The following is a 15,351-nucleotide window of genomic DNA, read 5'->3' as shown; positions in this document are numbered from 1 at the left end:
TTGGATGCTTTCTAATCATTTTATAGTCATTTTATATCATTTTTTGGTACTGACATATTGACATAGTGCCAAGTGCCAGTTGCTGTTTTTTGCATGTTTTTTACATCGCAGGAAATCAATACCAAACGGAGTCCAAACACCACGAAACTTTTTGAAGATCTTTTTAGACCAGAAAACAATCAATGGGTCAAAGAAGCACCTGGGGTGCTCCGAGGGGAGCACAACCCACCAGGGTGCGCCAGGAGGCCCAGGCGCGCCCTGGTGGGTTGTGCCCATCTCGGGTGCCCCCTGAACCGCCTCTTTACTCTATAAATACCCCAATATTCCAGAAACCCTAGGGGAGTCGACGAAAATCAATTGCAGCCGCCGCAAAGTCCAGAACCACCAGATCCAATCTAGACAGCATCACGGAGGGGTTCACCACTTCCGTTGGTGCCTCTTCGATGATGCGTGAGTAGTTCTCTTGGAGCCATCACGGAGGGGTTCACCACTTCCGTTGGTGCCTCTTCGATGATGCGTGAGTAGTTCTTTATAGACCTTCGGGTCCGTAGTTAGTATCTAGATGGATTCCTCTCTCTCGTTTGATTCTCAATACAATAGTCTCTTGGAGCCATATGATGTAACTCTTTTTGCGGTGTGTTTGTTGGGATCGGATGATCTTTGAGTTTATGATCAGATCTATCTTTTTATCCATGAAATTTATTTGAATTTTCTTTGATCTCTTATATGCATGATTGCTTATAGCCTCGTATTTCTTGTCTGATATTTGGGTTTTGTTTGGCCAACTTGATCTATTTATCTTGCAATGGGAAGATGTGCTTTGTAGCGGGTTCGATCTTACGATGCGTGATCCCAGTGACAGAAGGGGAACCGACACGTATGTATCGTTGCTACTAAGGATAAAATGATGGGGTCTATCTCTACATAGATAGATCTTGTCTACATCATGTCATTGTTTTTATTGCATACTCCGTTTCCCCGTGAACTTAATACACTAGATGCATGTTGGATAGTGGTCGATGTGTGGAGTAATAGTAGTAGATGCAGGCAAGAGTCGGTCTACTAATCTTGGACGTGATGTGTAACGCCCCGAGACCGATGCGCCAGGTGTCCTCCAGTTATTCGCTGTTGTTTCCTTGTCATTGCTTGCGTGTCATGCATTGCATATCATGTCATCTTGTGCATTTCATTTGCATACATGTTCGTCTCATGCATCCGAGCATTTTTCCCGTTGTCCGTTTTGTAATCCGGCGCTCCTATGTCACCCGGTGTCTTTTTCTACCTTCTTTTCATGTGTGGGGGTTAAACATTTTCGGATTGGACCGAGACTTGCCAAGCGGCCTTGGTTTACTACCGGTAGACCGCCTGTCAAGTTTCGTGCCATTTGGACTTCGTTTGATACTCCAACGGTTAACCGAGGGACCGAGAAGGCCTCATGTGTGTTGTAGCCCAACACCCCTCCATTTTGGCCCAAAACCCACCTAAACCTCCTCCATCATCTCGGTCGTTCGATCACGATTGCGTGGCCGAAAACCGCACCTCATTTGGACCCTCCTAGCTCCCTCTATCTATAAATATGTGCTCCCCTCTCGAAATTCACGGATGAACCCTAGCCTTCCCCTTCCTCGCGCCGCCGGACATGTCCGTCCGCGCCGGACGCGTCCGCCGGCCACCTCACTCCGCCCAATGGCGTTGCGCCACGTCACCTCCTCCACCGCCCGAACCAACTGGCTCGCGCCACCTGGCCTCCTGCCTCATCCCCGCCGCCGCGGTTCACCCGCCGGCCCGCCAGGGCCCGCGCGGGGCCCTCCGGGCCCGGTCGCCGCTGCCAGCCGCTCGGCCTCGCGCCCGCCCGAGCCACCTCCTGCGCCGCTCCGGCCGCCGCCGTGCGCCGCCGCCGCCATGTGCCACCGCGCCTCGCCTCCTTCCCGCTGGCGCCGCCCTTCGCCGGCGTGGCCCCGCCGCCGCTGCCATGCGCCCCGCCGCCGCCTTGGGTCGCCGGGTCCGCCCCCGGTGCAACTCCGGCGAGCCCCGCGTCCTCCTCCACCGCGCTCCGGCGAGGTCTCCTCCAAGTCTGGCCATCTCCATCGTCTCCGGCGAGGTTCCGTGGATCGGGACCAGATCCACCACTTCCCCGATCCAAACGCCCCGTCCAGATCCGGATCCCTCCGTCCCGCACGTCTCCGTCCCCGAGATTTCCATGTTTCATATGCCCATGTTCATCATGTCGTGACTTTGCATCTGTAGCTCCGTTTTGCGTGTTTAGCATATCAAAATGTTTGTCTCAGAGAGTACATCATTTCATCTCATTGCATCATTTTCATTTGAGTTCATCTTGATGCCCGAAATGCTGTTGGAAGAGTGCTATTTGAGTTAATTGTCAGATCTGCTGCACCAAATAGCTATTTCTCATTTTTGCCATGATTATTGTGTGCATGTTATGCCCCTGAGCTCTTCATGAGTTTTGCTATATGTTTTGCCATCTTTCCAGAGGTGATATCCATGTATTTTTGTGATGTGTGTGGTGACTAGCACAAGCTTACAAAGTGGTGCATTCGTTAATGCTGATTTCAGGGACTTAGCATTTCCACTAAGTCCTTGATCTGTTTATTTCATTATGCCATATGTTCATGTTGTTTCCTAGTGATCCGTGCCTCTTTTGAGGATGATCAGTAAGGATGTTTTGTTAATCTTGTAGTGCTCTATCCATCCATGTCTTTGTTTGCAATTATGGAGCATCCTAGCTTGAGTCAATTGAGCTCTACTTTTACTATTTCGTGAATCTGGGCAGATTGTCTACTTGTTAGCGATTTTGCCGAGGATGTTGTAGTTGATCCGTGCATGCTATGTTGTTGCTCTTGCCATGTCTAGCTTGTATAATGTGTATTCTTGATGGGTGTATGCTTAGTTTGTCATGCCTTTCTCTGTAGTGAGTGCATCGAGCTCGTAAACATGCCTACTTGATATCTGATTTGCATGCTCCAGTTTTTCACTAAGTCTGTGATCTGATTATGTTTTTGCCATGTTCACATGCTTGCAATTGTATTTTCCGATCCCTTTTGGCTCAAGGTCACTAAGGGACTTTTGTTAAGATCTTTGAGTAGCTCCATTCCATGCTTTACTTTGCCATGTTCAGGTCCTGTAGCATCTAGTTTTCATGCTCCAAAGTGTGCTACCTGATCTGAAATTCCAGGCTTGTGTTAATTTCACTAAGTCTGAGATCTGTTTACCATTTGCACTTTTGCCATGCTTGTTTGAACCTGTTAATGGATGAATTGGCCGTAGCTCAGTGTTCCTCTTTTGTTAAGCATCATGAATGGATCCCTGACATGTATTTTGTTGCCATGTTTGAGTGTTGTAGCATGTTTGTCTTGTTGCATTTAGATGGCTACTTGCTGTTTATCACAGACCGGTGCCATATTTGAATTGCTCGCCATTTCCAAACCGTAACTCCGATTCGGGTGATCTTTATATCGTTTTCAAACGATTTCATCTCACCTTTCCAGTGGCACACTTGGATTTCCAAGTTGAGGCCAGGTTCAATCATTCCTTGTCAAATCATGCATATGCATCGCATACCGCATCTCGCATATCATACCATGTTCTTGTGTTGGTTGTTTACTATGTTGTGTGCTTCTTTCCGGTGTTTGCTTCTTCGGGTTGGTTCCGGTAATGTCGCGTTTGGGAGGACCTGTTCGACTACGCCCATTTTTCTTCTTCATGGACTCGTTCTTCTTCCTTGCGGGATTTCAGGCAAGATGATCATACCCTCAAAATCACTTCTATCTTTGCTTGCTTAGATGCTCGCTCTTTTGCTATGCCTATGCTGCGATACCTACCACTTGCTTATCATGCCTTCCATATTGTTGAACCAAGCCTCTAACCCACCTTGTCCTAGCAAACCGTTGATTGGCTATGTTACCGCTTTGCTCAGCCCCTCTTATAGCGTTGTTAGTTGCAGGTGAAGATCGAAGTTTGTTCCATGTTGGAACATGGAGTTGTTGTTCCTTGTTGGAACATGTTTACTTGTTGGGATATCACAATATATCTTATTTAATTAATGCATCTATATACTTGGTAAAGGGTGGAAGGCTCGGCCTTATGCCTGGTGTTTTGTTCCACTCTTGCCGCCCTAGTTTCCGTCATATCGGTGTTATGTTCCCGGATTTTGCGTTCCTTACGCGGTTGGGTATAATGGGAACCCCTTGACAGTTCGCTTTGAATAAAACTCCTCCAGCAAGGCCCAACCTTGGTTTTACCATTCGCCGCCTAGCCTCTTTTTCCCTTGGGTTAGGCCAGCCCAAGGGTCATCTTTATTTTAACCCCCCCTGGGCCAGTGCTCGTCTAAGTGTTGGTCCGAACTGAGTAGACTGCGGGACCACCTCGGGGAAACTTGAGGGCTGGTTTTACTCGTAGGATGTCTCATCCGGTGTTGCCCTGAGAACGAGATATGTGCAGCTCCCATCAGGATGTCGGCGCATCAGGCGACTTTGCTGGACTTGTTTTACCATTGTCGAGGATGTCTTGTAGAACCGGGATACCGAGTCTGATCGGAATGTCTCAGGAGGAGGTCTATTCCTTCGTTGACCGTGAGAGCTTGTCATGGGCTAAATTGGGACACCCCTGCAGGGATTTGAACTTTCGAAAGCTGTGCCCGCGGTTATGGGCAGATGGGAATTTGTTAATGTCCAGTTGTAGAAAACCTAAAGTTGACCTTAATTAAAATGCATCAACCGCGTGTGTAACCGTGATGGTCTCTTTCCGGCGGAGTCCGGGAAGTGAACACGGTGTTGGAGTTATGCTTGACGTAGGTAGTTCTAGGATCACTTCTTGATCATACTTTTATCGACCGTGCTTTGCCTTCTCTTCTCGCTCTCTTTTGCGCTTGTTAGCCACCATATATGCTAGTCGCTTACTGCAGCTCCACCTCATACCTTTACCTTACCCATAAGCTTAAATAGTCTTGATCGCGAGGGTGTGAGATTGCTGAGTCCCCGTGACTCACAAATACTTCCAAAACCAGCTTGCAGGTGCCGATGAGTCCGTGCAGATGATGCAACCAAGCTCAGGAGGAGCCCGTTGAAGATCTTGTCCTTTGTGTTGTTTCGTTCTAGTTGATCAGTAGTGGAGCCCAGTTGGGGTCGATCGGGGACCTTGCCGCATTTGGGGTTCTTATTTTATTTTGGTTCTGTAGTTGGACTTTGATTGTATTTGGATGTTGTAATGCTTTATTCATGTATTTGTGTGAAGTGGCGATTGTAAGCCAACTATGTATCTCTTTCCCTTATGTATTACATGGGTTGTGTGAAGATTACCTCACTTGCGACATTGCTTTCAATGCGGTTATGCCTCTAAGTCGTGCTTCGACACGTGGGAGATATAGCCGCATCGAGGGTGTTACATGATGCCTATATAATGATCATTGCCTGAATATCGTCATGATTATTTGCAGTTCTATCAATTGCCCAACAGTAATGTGTTTACCCACCATTTGCTATTTTTCTCGAAAGAAGCCACTAGTGAACCTACGACCCCCGGGTCTCTTCTTTAATATATTTGCCTTCGCGATCTATTCCTTTTATTTTCAGATCTATTAAACCAAAAACCTTACTATAATTTATTCTTATTCATTTTATTTGGCGTTCGATCTATAAATCTACTACAATTTATTCACGTCCGTTTTGCCAATTTCTGGCACCGTTACCCGAAAGGGATTGACAACTCCTTTAATACGTCGGGTTGCGAGTAGTTGTTATTTGTGTGCAGGCGCCGCTTACGGGTTGTTGCTTGGTTCTCCTACTGGTTCGATAACCTTGATCTCATCACTGAGGGAAATACCTACCGTCACTGTGCTGCATCATCCCTTCCTCTTTGGGGAAATACCGACGTAGCTTCAAGCCGCATCAAAAGCAATTTCTGGTGCCGTTGCTGGGGAGGATCTTCAACATATACCAGGTTCCTAATCACAAATCTCATCTCCTCGTAATTTACATTATTTGCCATTTTCATCTCATTTTCCTCTCCTCCACTTCACAAAAATTTGTCGTTTTATTTGCCCCTCTTTTTCATTCGCCGTTCTTTTGCTTTCTAGCCCTGATGGCTAGCGTGTCTACTCCTCCTTTGTCACCGGATTTTGAAGTTCTATACTTCAAGCAAAGACAAGGATAAAATTTGAAAGATGCTTGGTATAGGCTTATGGAATCCTATCGTATTTGCAATTTAAAGGGGGATGCTAAGATTTTGCTTCATAATTTTTACATAGGATTGGCTTTGCATCATAGACAACTCTTAGATTTTGCCGCCAAAGGGAATTTTATTGAGCTTGATGCCGATGCTGCCTATGAAATTTTAGAAGGAATTTTGGGGGTTCCACCTCAAAAGAAGGGGTTTTCTTTCACCCCAGAGGGAGTTCAAATGTTAGATAAACTTGGTGATTTGCACAAACATATGGTTGAATTACAAAAATATAATGAACCCCTCAAACATCTCAATGGTAGTATCAATCGCATGAATACCTTGATTACTCTTTGCAACAAGCGATTGGATATTTTGGATCTATAGATGGTTTCTTTTTGGGAGAATTTAGGAAAACGTAAAGAGCCTCCCGGGTTTGAGAAAACCCTTACAAAAGTTGCCAAAACTACGTAAGACAAAACTTAGATCCTTTGCTTTATGCCTAGCTAAGGGCGTAAAACTATAGCGCTTGTTGGGAGGCAACCCAATGAATAAAATTTATTTTTGCTTTTTTGCTTCCTGTTTTTGAGTGTTAGCACAATTATGGTACTGTTATGATTGTGTTTTTTGTGTTTTAATTAGTGTTTGTGCCAAGTAAAGCCTTTAGGATCTTCTTGGGTGATGTTGTTTGATCTTGCTGAAAAATAGAAACTTTTGCACTAACGAAAACAATTCTCATTTTTAACCAGAGAGCGATAAAATACCCATTCCTTTTGCAGTATATTAATATACAAATTACCCAGGTCTTCCTAATTTTTCAGTTTTTGAAGTTACAGAAGTATTCAAAATATCCAGATTGCTACAAACTGTTCTGTTTTTGACAGATTCTGTTTTCTTTGCGTTGTGTGCTTGTTTTGATGATTCTACGGTTTTCTATGATGAGTTTTTGCCATAGAAAAGTTGTAATACAGTAGATATAATGCAAGAGAAAAATATTAATTGGTTTACTACAGCACTTATAGTAGTGATTTGTTTTCTTATACTAACGGATCTCATGAAGGCTTTTGTTGAGTTTTGTGTGATTGAAAATTTCAAGTTTTGGGTTATCTTATGATGGATGAAGGAATAAGGAGTAAGAAGAGTCTAAGCTTGGGGATGCCCAGGCATCCCAAGCTATTATCCAAAAGAGAGCAAGCAACTAAGCTTGGGGATGCCCCAAGTGGCATCCCCTCTTTCTTCAAACGACTATCGGTATTTTACTCGAAGCTATATTTTTATTCGTCACATACTATGTGTTTTGCTTGGAGCGTCTTGTATGATATGAGTATTTGCTTGTTTTATTTTGTGTTTTAAGTCTTGATTCCTTGCTGGACACACCTATTTGAGAGAGCCAAAATTATGTCATGAATTATTAGAATTGCTCTCTATGCTTCACTTAAATTTTTTATGAGCTATGGAATTGCTCTAGTGCTTCACTTATATCTTTTTGAGCACGATGTGCTTTAGTATTTTTGAAGAAACGCTCTCTTGCTTCACTTAGATTTATTTGAGAGTTAGTAAATTTTTTAAGAAATTCTCTTTTGCTTCACTTAAATTAATTTGATAGGAAGAAATTTTATGCTCATGATCTTCACTTATATTTGTTTGAGCTTATCAAAAGCAACATATGAAAATTAGTTCCAAAGTGATATATATCCAAGAAGGATATAATAAAAACTTTCATGAAGATCATTGGACAAAATAAACTTGATTCTTAGTAATAGTTTTGAGATATGATGATGTGATATGTGAGTCATCTTGATGACTAATTATGCTTTAGTATGAATATTGGTGTTAAGGTTTGTGATTCCCTATGCAAGCACGAAAGTCAATAATTATGCAATGAAACTATATCCTACTTGTGGTGCATTATTCAGTGTTAATTATGCTTAATGCTTGGTTATGAGATTATTCATTTCTTGGTTGGTTGCTTCTCAATATTTTGCTAGCCTTCATTTTGCACTAAGTATGATCACTACTTGTGCATCCAAAAACCTTTAAACCAGTTTTGCCATATGAGTCCACTATACCTACCTATATGAGGTATTCTTTTGCCGTTCTAAGAAAATTTGTATGTGCCATCTCTAATATTCAAAATAAATTCCTCTTCTGTGTACTCGTACCGCTAACAAGGCGGTGAGGGGTGGCTAATATTTTCCATGCCAGATGTGTTATTCACACGATGAGTGTTTATTCACTTGTCATTGCACGAGAGTAAGGCAAAGGTATTAGGATGCCCAGTCCCGAAATGAAAAATGACTTTACTTTATGTTGTCAAATAATAAATTCCTTGGAAAGTGTTGGTATGGAAGGCACCCGTGGATATGGTTAGCCATGGAAAGTGAAAGTATGGTGGAAAAAGGAATAACTTTAATTTCTATGAAGGAACCGCCTATGATATATCTAGAATGGAAACTGTTGGGAACTCTAAGTCATTTTCGTTGGTGGGAAAAGTATGCCTCTCAAAATTTTTTTATCTCTCAATTTTCGCTTTGAGCTCTGGAACCTCTACAAATCCCTACTTCCGTCTGCGAAGGGACTTTCTTTTACTTTATGCACTTTTTATTTGGATTTGAGTATCCATCTTTTCTTATAAAGCACCAACTAGGAGGCACTATGATCGTACTTGAGCATTGGGTGTAGTTAATATGCGAGTGTGTTTCATGAATGGATCAATGATTGAGCATAATGGGCTAGGGATAGCTAATTTTAGCATTGATATTTTGAAAGACATGGTTGCTTGTTGGCATGCTTGAGTATTTCAATTATCATGTCAAAACTAGACTATTGCTTTGAACAATATAAAAGTCCAAATGTCCATGCTATAAAGAAAATAATATGATATGACATGTTACGCAGCATTCCACATCAAAAATTCTGTTTTTATCATTTACCTAGTCGAGGACGAGCAGGAATTAAGCTTGGGGATGCTGATACGTCTCCAGTGTATCTATGATTTTTGATTGTTCCATGCTATTATATTATCAATTTTGGATGTTTTATAATCATTTTATAGTCATTTTATATCATTTTTTGTACTAACCTATTGACATAGTGCCAAGTGCCAGTTGCTGTTTTTTGCATGTTTTTTTACATCGTAGGAAATCAATACCAAACGGAGTCCAAACGCAGCGAAACTTTTTGGAGATTTTTTTGGACCGGAAGACAACCAATGGGCCGAACAAGCACCTGGGGGTGCTCCGAGGGGAGCACAACCCACCAGGGCGCGCTAGGAGGCCCAGGCGCGCCCTGGTGGGTTGTGCCCACCTCGGGTGCCCCCTGAACCGCCTCTTTGCTCTATAAATACCCCAATATTCCAGAAACCCTAGGGGAGTCGACGAAAATCAATTACAGCCGCCGCAGAGTCTAGAACCACCAGATCCAATCTAGACACCATCACAGAGGGGTTCTGTAACGCCCCATATGTAACTTGCCATATTTGTATTCCAACTCATGCCATTTTCGGCACTAAGTTATGTTATTCCTCGTTGTTGGGTTTTGTCTTCGTGTTGCTTTTGTCCTTGTCATGCATCTCATATCATGTCATCATGTGCATCGCATTTGCATACGTGTTCATCTCATGCATCTGAGCATTTTCCCCGTTGTTCGTTTTGCATTCCGGCGCTCCTATGTCCTCCGGCGTCTCCTTTACCTCTTTTCGTGTGCTGGTGTTAAACGTTCTCGGATTGGACCGAGACTTGCCAAGCGGCCTTGGTTTACTACCGGTAGACCGCCTGTCAAGTTTCGTACCATTTGGACTTCGTTTGATACTCCAACGGTTACCCGAGGAACCGTAAAGGCCTCGTGTGTGTTGCAGCACAACACCTCTCCAAAGTGGCCCAAAGCCCACTAAACCCCCTCCACCATCTCGGTCGTTCAATCACGATCGCGTGGCCGAAAACCGTGCTCAATTTGGAGCCTCCTAGCTCCTTCTATGTATAAATAGGTGCCTCCCCCCAAAAAATCCCGGATCAATCCCACCCTTAACCCTAGTCTCCTCTTTCCCCCCACCGCCGCCGGACACGTCCGAGACGGGCAGACGCGTCCGCTCCGCCCGCCGCCGCCACGTGTCGCCTCCTCACTCGCCGAGCCGCGCGCCCCACATCGCCGCGCCTCCTCGTCGCCCGGCCCGCCGAGGCCCGGATCGGGCCCCCGAGGCCCATGACGACCGCCGCCGGTCCTCGCGACTCCGCCGCCAACCACCTCCTTCGACGCCGGCGCGCCACCGCCTCGACGCCGGCGACCGCCGCCTCTGCCGCCCGGTCTCCGCGCCTCCTCGTCGCCACCGCCCGACGTCGCCGGCCGCCACGCCTCCTCGCAGCCACCGCGCCGCCCCGACACCTCCGCCGCTCCCCGCCATCGCCGATGACCCGGTGCCCGCCTCCGGCCATCTCCTCCTTCCCCGGTGAAGAACTCCTGTGAACCTCAGGATACGCGCCCAATCTAGATCCGGTGCTACAGTAACCCTAGGTTGACTTCGGATTTTCCCTAAGTCCCCAGTATTTTTAGCATACTTCATCGCATCATAACTTGTTTTGGGCGTGTAGCATATCAAATTGTTCGTCTGGATGTGCACTTCATTTCATTCCATTGCACCATGTTCATTTGAGTTCATCTTGATGCCCTAAATGCTGTTGCAAGAGTGCTATGTAATGTTAGTGTCTGTTTCTTAACAGATTATGGACATTTGTCATTTTTGCCATGTTTAATGTGTGCCTCCTATGAACTTGAGCCCTACATGTGTTTTGGGCTATGCCATGCCATCTTTACAGGGGTGTATGCCATGTATTTTTGTCATCATTGTGGCCCTCGTGATGTTGCTGATTTCAGGGACTTAGAATTCTTCTAAGTCATTTTCCTGATGATATTTTTATGCCATGTATTCTTGTTGCTACAGAGTGATCCATGCCTCTTTTGAGCATGTTCAGTAAGGATGATTTTGAGATATTGTTATGCTCTATCCATCCATGTCTTGGTTTGCAATTATGGAGTCCCCTAGCATGACTCAATCTTGCTCTACTTTTCTATAAAATGTTCCTGCAGATTGTTTATGTGTTAATCAATTTTGCCGAGGTTGTTGTAGTTGATCCATGCATGCTACGAGGGTGTTCTTGCCATGGTTAGCTTACTGATCATGTATTATTGCTGGGTGTATGCTTAGTTTGTCACGCAATGCCTTGTGGTGAGTGCATCGAGCTCGTAAACATGCCTACGTAACTCTGTTTTGCCATGTTCCAGATTTCTACCAAGTCTGAATCTGTTAACGAAACTTGCTATGTTCACATGGTTGCCATTGTATTTACTGATCCCTTTTGGCTTATGGTCAGTAAGGTACTTTTGTTATATGCTTTGAGTAGTTTCATGCCATGCCTTGCTTTGCCATGATATGTTCCTGTAGCATGTTGTTACCTTGCTCTAAACATTGCTTCCTGATGTTAAATACTGACATGTTATTTTCTCTAAGTCTGTGAACCTGATATCTTTTGCACTTTTGCCATGCTTGTTTGAACATGCTATTGTGTGATTTAGCCGTAGCTCAGTGTTCATCTTTTGTCAAGCATCTTGATTGGGTCACTGCCATGTGCTTTGTTGCTATGTTAGAGTGCAGTAGCTTATTTGTTTCTGATGCATTTAGATGGCATCGTGTTGTTAATCGCAGCATAGTGCCATTATTGTTTTGCTTGCCATTTGCAAACCGTGCATCCGATTCCGGTGATCTTTATATCGATTTCGACCGAAATCAACTCATCTTTCCAGCGGCTCTCTTGGTTTTCCAAGTTGAGGTCTGGTTCAATCTTTCCTTTCCGGAGCATGCTTATGCATTGCATATCACATCCCGCATATCATGCCATATTTTGCATCATGTTGCTTGCGCATTGCACCGTGGTTGATTGTGTCTCCCTTTGCTTGTGTTCTTGCTTTGGGTAGAGCTGGGAGACGAGTACGTGATCGAGGAGCCCGTTGAGTACGCTTACAAGGATCAGGCTTACGTCAACTCGGAGAACTTTGCAGGCAAGATGACCATACCCTCGAAATCACTTCTATCTTTGCTTGCTAGTTGCTCGCTCTAGCCTATGCTACGATACCTACCACATGCTTATCATGCCTCCCGTATTGCCATGTCAAACCTCTAACCCACCTTGTCCTAGCAAACCATTGTTTGGCTATGTTACCACTTTGCTCAGCCCCTCTTATAGCGTTGCTAGTTGCAGGTGAAGAGTGGAGTTCGTTCCTTGTTGGAACATGTTTATTGTTGGGATATCACTATTATATCTTGTCTACTTTAATGCATCTATATACTTGGTAAAGGGTGGAAGGCTCGGCCTTATGCCTGGTGTTTTGTTCCACTCTTGCCGCCCTAGTTTCCGTCATACCGGTGTTATGTTCCTTGATTTTGCGTTCCTTACACGGTTGGGTTATAATGGGAACCCCTTAACAGTACGCCTTGAATAAAACTCCTCCAGCAAGGCCCAACCTTGGTTTTACCATTTTCCACCTAGCCTCTTTTCCCTTGGGTTCCACGGACTCAAGGGTCATCTTTATTTTAAACCCCCGGGCCAGTGCTCCTCTGAGTGTTGTTCCAACTTGTCAGCCGCCGGTGGCCACCAGGGGCAACTCTGGGCTGGCCTACCAGAAGTTTGGACAATCTGGTGTGCCCTGAGAACGAGATATGTGCAGCTCCTATAGGGATTTGTCGGCACATTCGGGTGGCTTTGCTGGTTTAGTTTTACCATTGTCGAGATGTCTTGTAACCGGGATTCTGAGTCTGATCGGGTCGTCTTGGGAGAAGGAATATCCTTCGTTGACCGTGAGAGCTTGTGATGGGCTAAGTTGGGACACCCCTGCAGGGATTTGAACTTTCGAAAGCGGTGCCTGCGGTTATGGGCAGATGGGAATTTGTTAATGTCCGGTTGTAGAAAACCTAAAACTTAACTTAATTAAAATGGATCAACAGCGTGTGTAGCCATGATGGTCTCTTTTCGGCGGAGTCCGGGAAGAGAACACGGTCTCGTGTTATGTTTGAACGTAAGTAGTCTTGGATCACTTCTTGATCATAGTTTCTCGACCGTGCCTTGCCTTCTCTTCTCGCTCTCATTTGCGTATGTTAGCCACCATAAATGCTAGTGCCTGCTGCAGCTCCACCTCATACCTTTTACCTACCCATAAGCTTCAATAGTCTTGATCGCGAGGGTGTGAGATTGCTGAGTCCCCGTGACTCACAGATTACTTCCAAAACCAGATGCAGGTGCCGATGATACCATTCCAGGAGATACGACTGAGCTCAAGTGGGAGTTTGATGAGGACTCAGGATGATACTACATTTCCTTTCCAGACGATCAGTAGTGGAGCCCAGTTGTGGCGATCGGGGACATTATGCATTTGGGGTTATCTTTATTTTGGTTCTGTAGTCAGACCTTGATTGTATCTGGATGATTGTAATGATATATTTATGCTATTGTGTGAAGTGGCGATTGTAAGCCAACTATGTACCTCTTTTCTTATTCAGTACATGGGATGTGTAAATATTACCCCTCTTGCGACATTGCCTACAATGCGGTTATGCCTCTAAGTCGTGCTTTGACACGTGGGAGATATAGCCGCATCGTGGGTGTTACAGGTTCACCACTTCCATTGGTGCCTCTCCGATGATGCGTGAGTAGTTCTTTGTAGACCTTCGGGTCCATAGTTAGTAGCTAGATGGCTTCCTCTCTCTCGTTTGATTCTCAATACAATGGTCTCTTGGAGATCCATACGATGTAACTCTTTTTGCGGTGTGTTTGTTGGGATCGGATGAACTTTGAGTTTATGATCAGATCTATCTTTTTATCCATGAAAGTTATTTGAATCTTCTTTGATCTCTTATGTGCATGATTGCTTATAGCCTCGTATTTTTCTCCGATATTTGGGTTTTGTTTGGCCAACTTGATCTATTTATCTTTCAATGGGAAGAGGTGCTTTGTAGTGGGTTTGATCTTACGGTGCGTGATCCCAGTGACAGAAGGGGAACCGACACGTATGTATCGTTGCTACTAAGGATTAAACGATGGGGTCTACCTCTACATAGATAGATCTTGTCTACATCATGTCATCGTTCTTATTGCATTACTCTGTTTCCCCATGAACTTAATGCACTAGATGCATGCTGGATAGCGGTCGATGTGTGGAGTAATAGTAGTATATGCAGGTAGGAGTCGGTCTACTAATCTTGGACGTGATGCCTATATAATGATCGTTGCCTAGATATCGTCATGATTATTTGAAGTTCTATCAATTGCCCAACAGTAATTTGTTTACCCACCATTTGCTATTTTTCTCGAGGGAAGCCACTAGTGAAACCTACGCCCCCAGGTCTCTTCTTTAATATATTTTCCTTCACGATCTATTTTATTTTCCTTTTATTTTTGAGATCTACTAAACCAAAAATCCAAAAATACCTTGCTGCATTTTATTCTTATTTATTTTATTTGGCATTCGATCTATCAATCTACTACAATTTATTCACGTCTGTTTTGCCAATTTCTGGCACCGTTACCCGAAAGGGATTGACAACCCCTTTAATACGTCGGGTTGCGAGTAGTTGTTATTTGTGTGCAGACGCCGTTTGTTGCTTGGTTGTCCTACTGGTTCGATAACCTTGGTCTCATCACCGAGGGAAATACCTACCATCGTTGTGCTGCATGATCCCTTCCTCTTTGGGGAAATACCGACGTAGCTTCAAGCCGCATCACAGGTTTATCCGGAGATGACATTAAAAAGAAGGTTTTCCCTTTATCTTTGAAGGGAAAAGCATTGGCATGGTATAGGCTATGTGATGATATTGGATCTTGGAATTGGAATTTCACCAAAAAAATTATCCTATGCATCTAGTTCATCGTGATTGGAATTACATATATAATTTTTGGTCTCGTGAAGGAGAAAGTATCGCCCAAGCTTGGGGGAGGCTTAACTCAATTTTATATTCATGCCCTAATCACGAGCTCTCAAGAGAAATTATTATTTAGAATTTTTATGCTCGGCTTTCTCCTGATGATCAATCCATGCTCGATACTTCTTGTACTTGTTCTTTTGTGAAGAAAACTATTGAATTCCCGTGGGATCTTTTCGAAAGAATTAAATGCAACTCTGAAGATTGGGAAC

This window comes from Triticum urartu, chromosome 1 (genome assembly GCF_003073215.2).
Source record: "Triticum urartu cultivar G1812 chromosome 1, Tu2.1, whole genome shotgun sequence".
Lineage (NCBI taxonomy): Eukaryota > Viridiplantae > Streptophyta > Magnoliopsida > Poales > Poaceae > Triticum > Triticum urartu.
Note: the sequence above shows the minus strand (reverse complement) of the source record.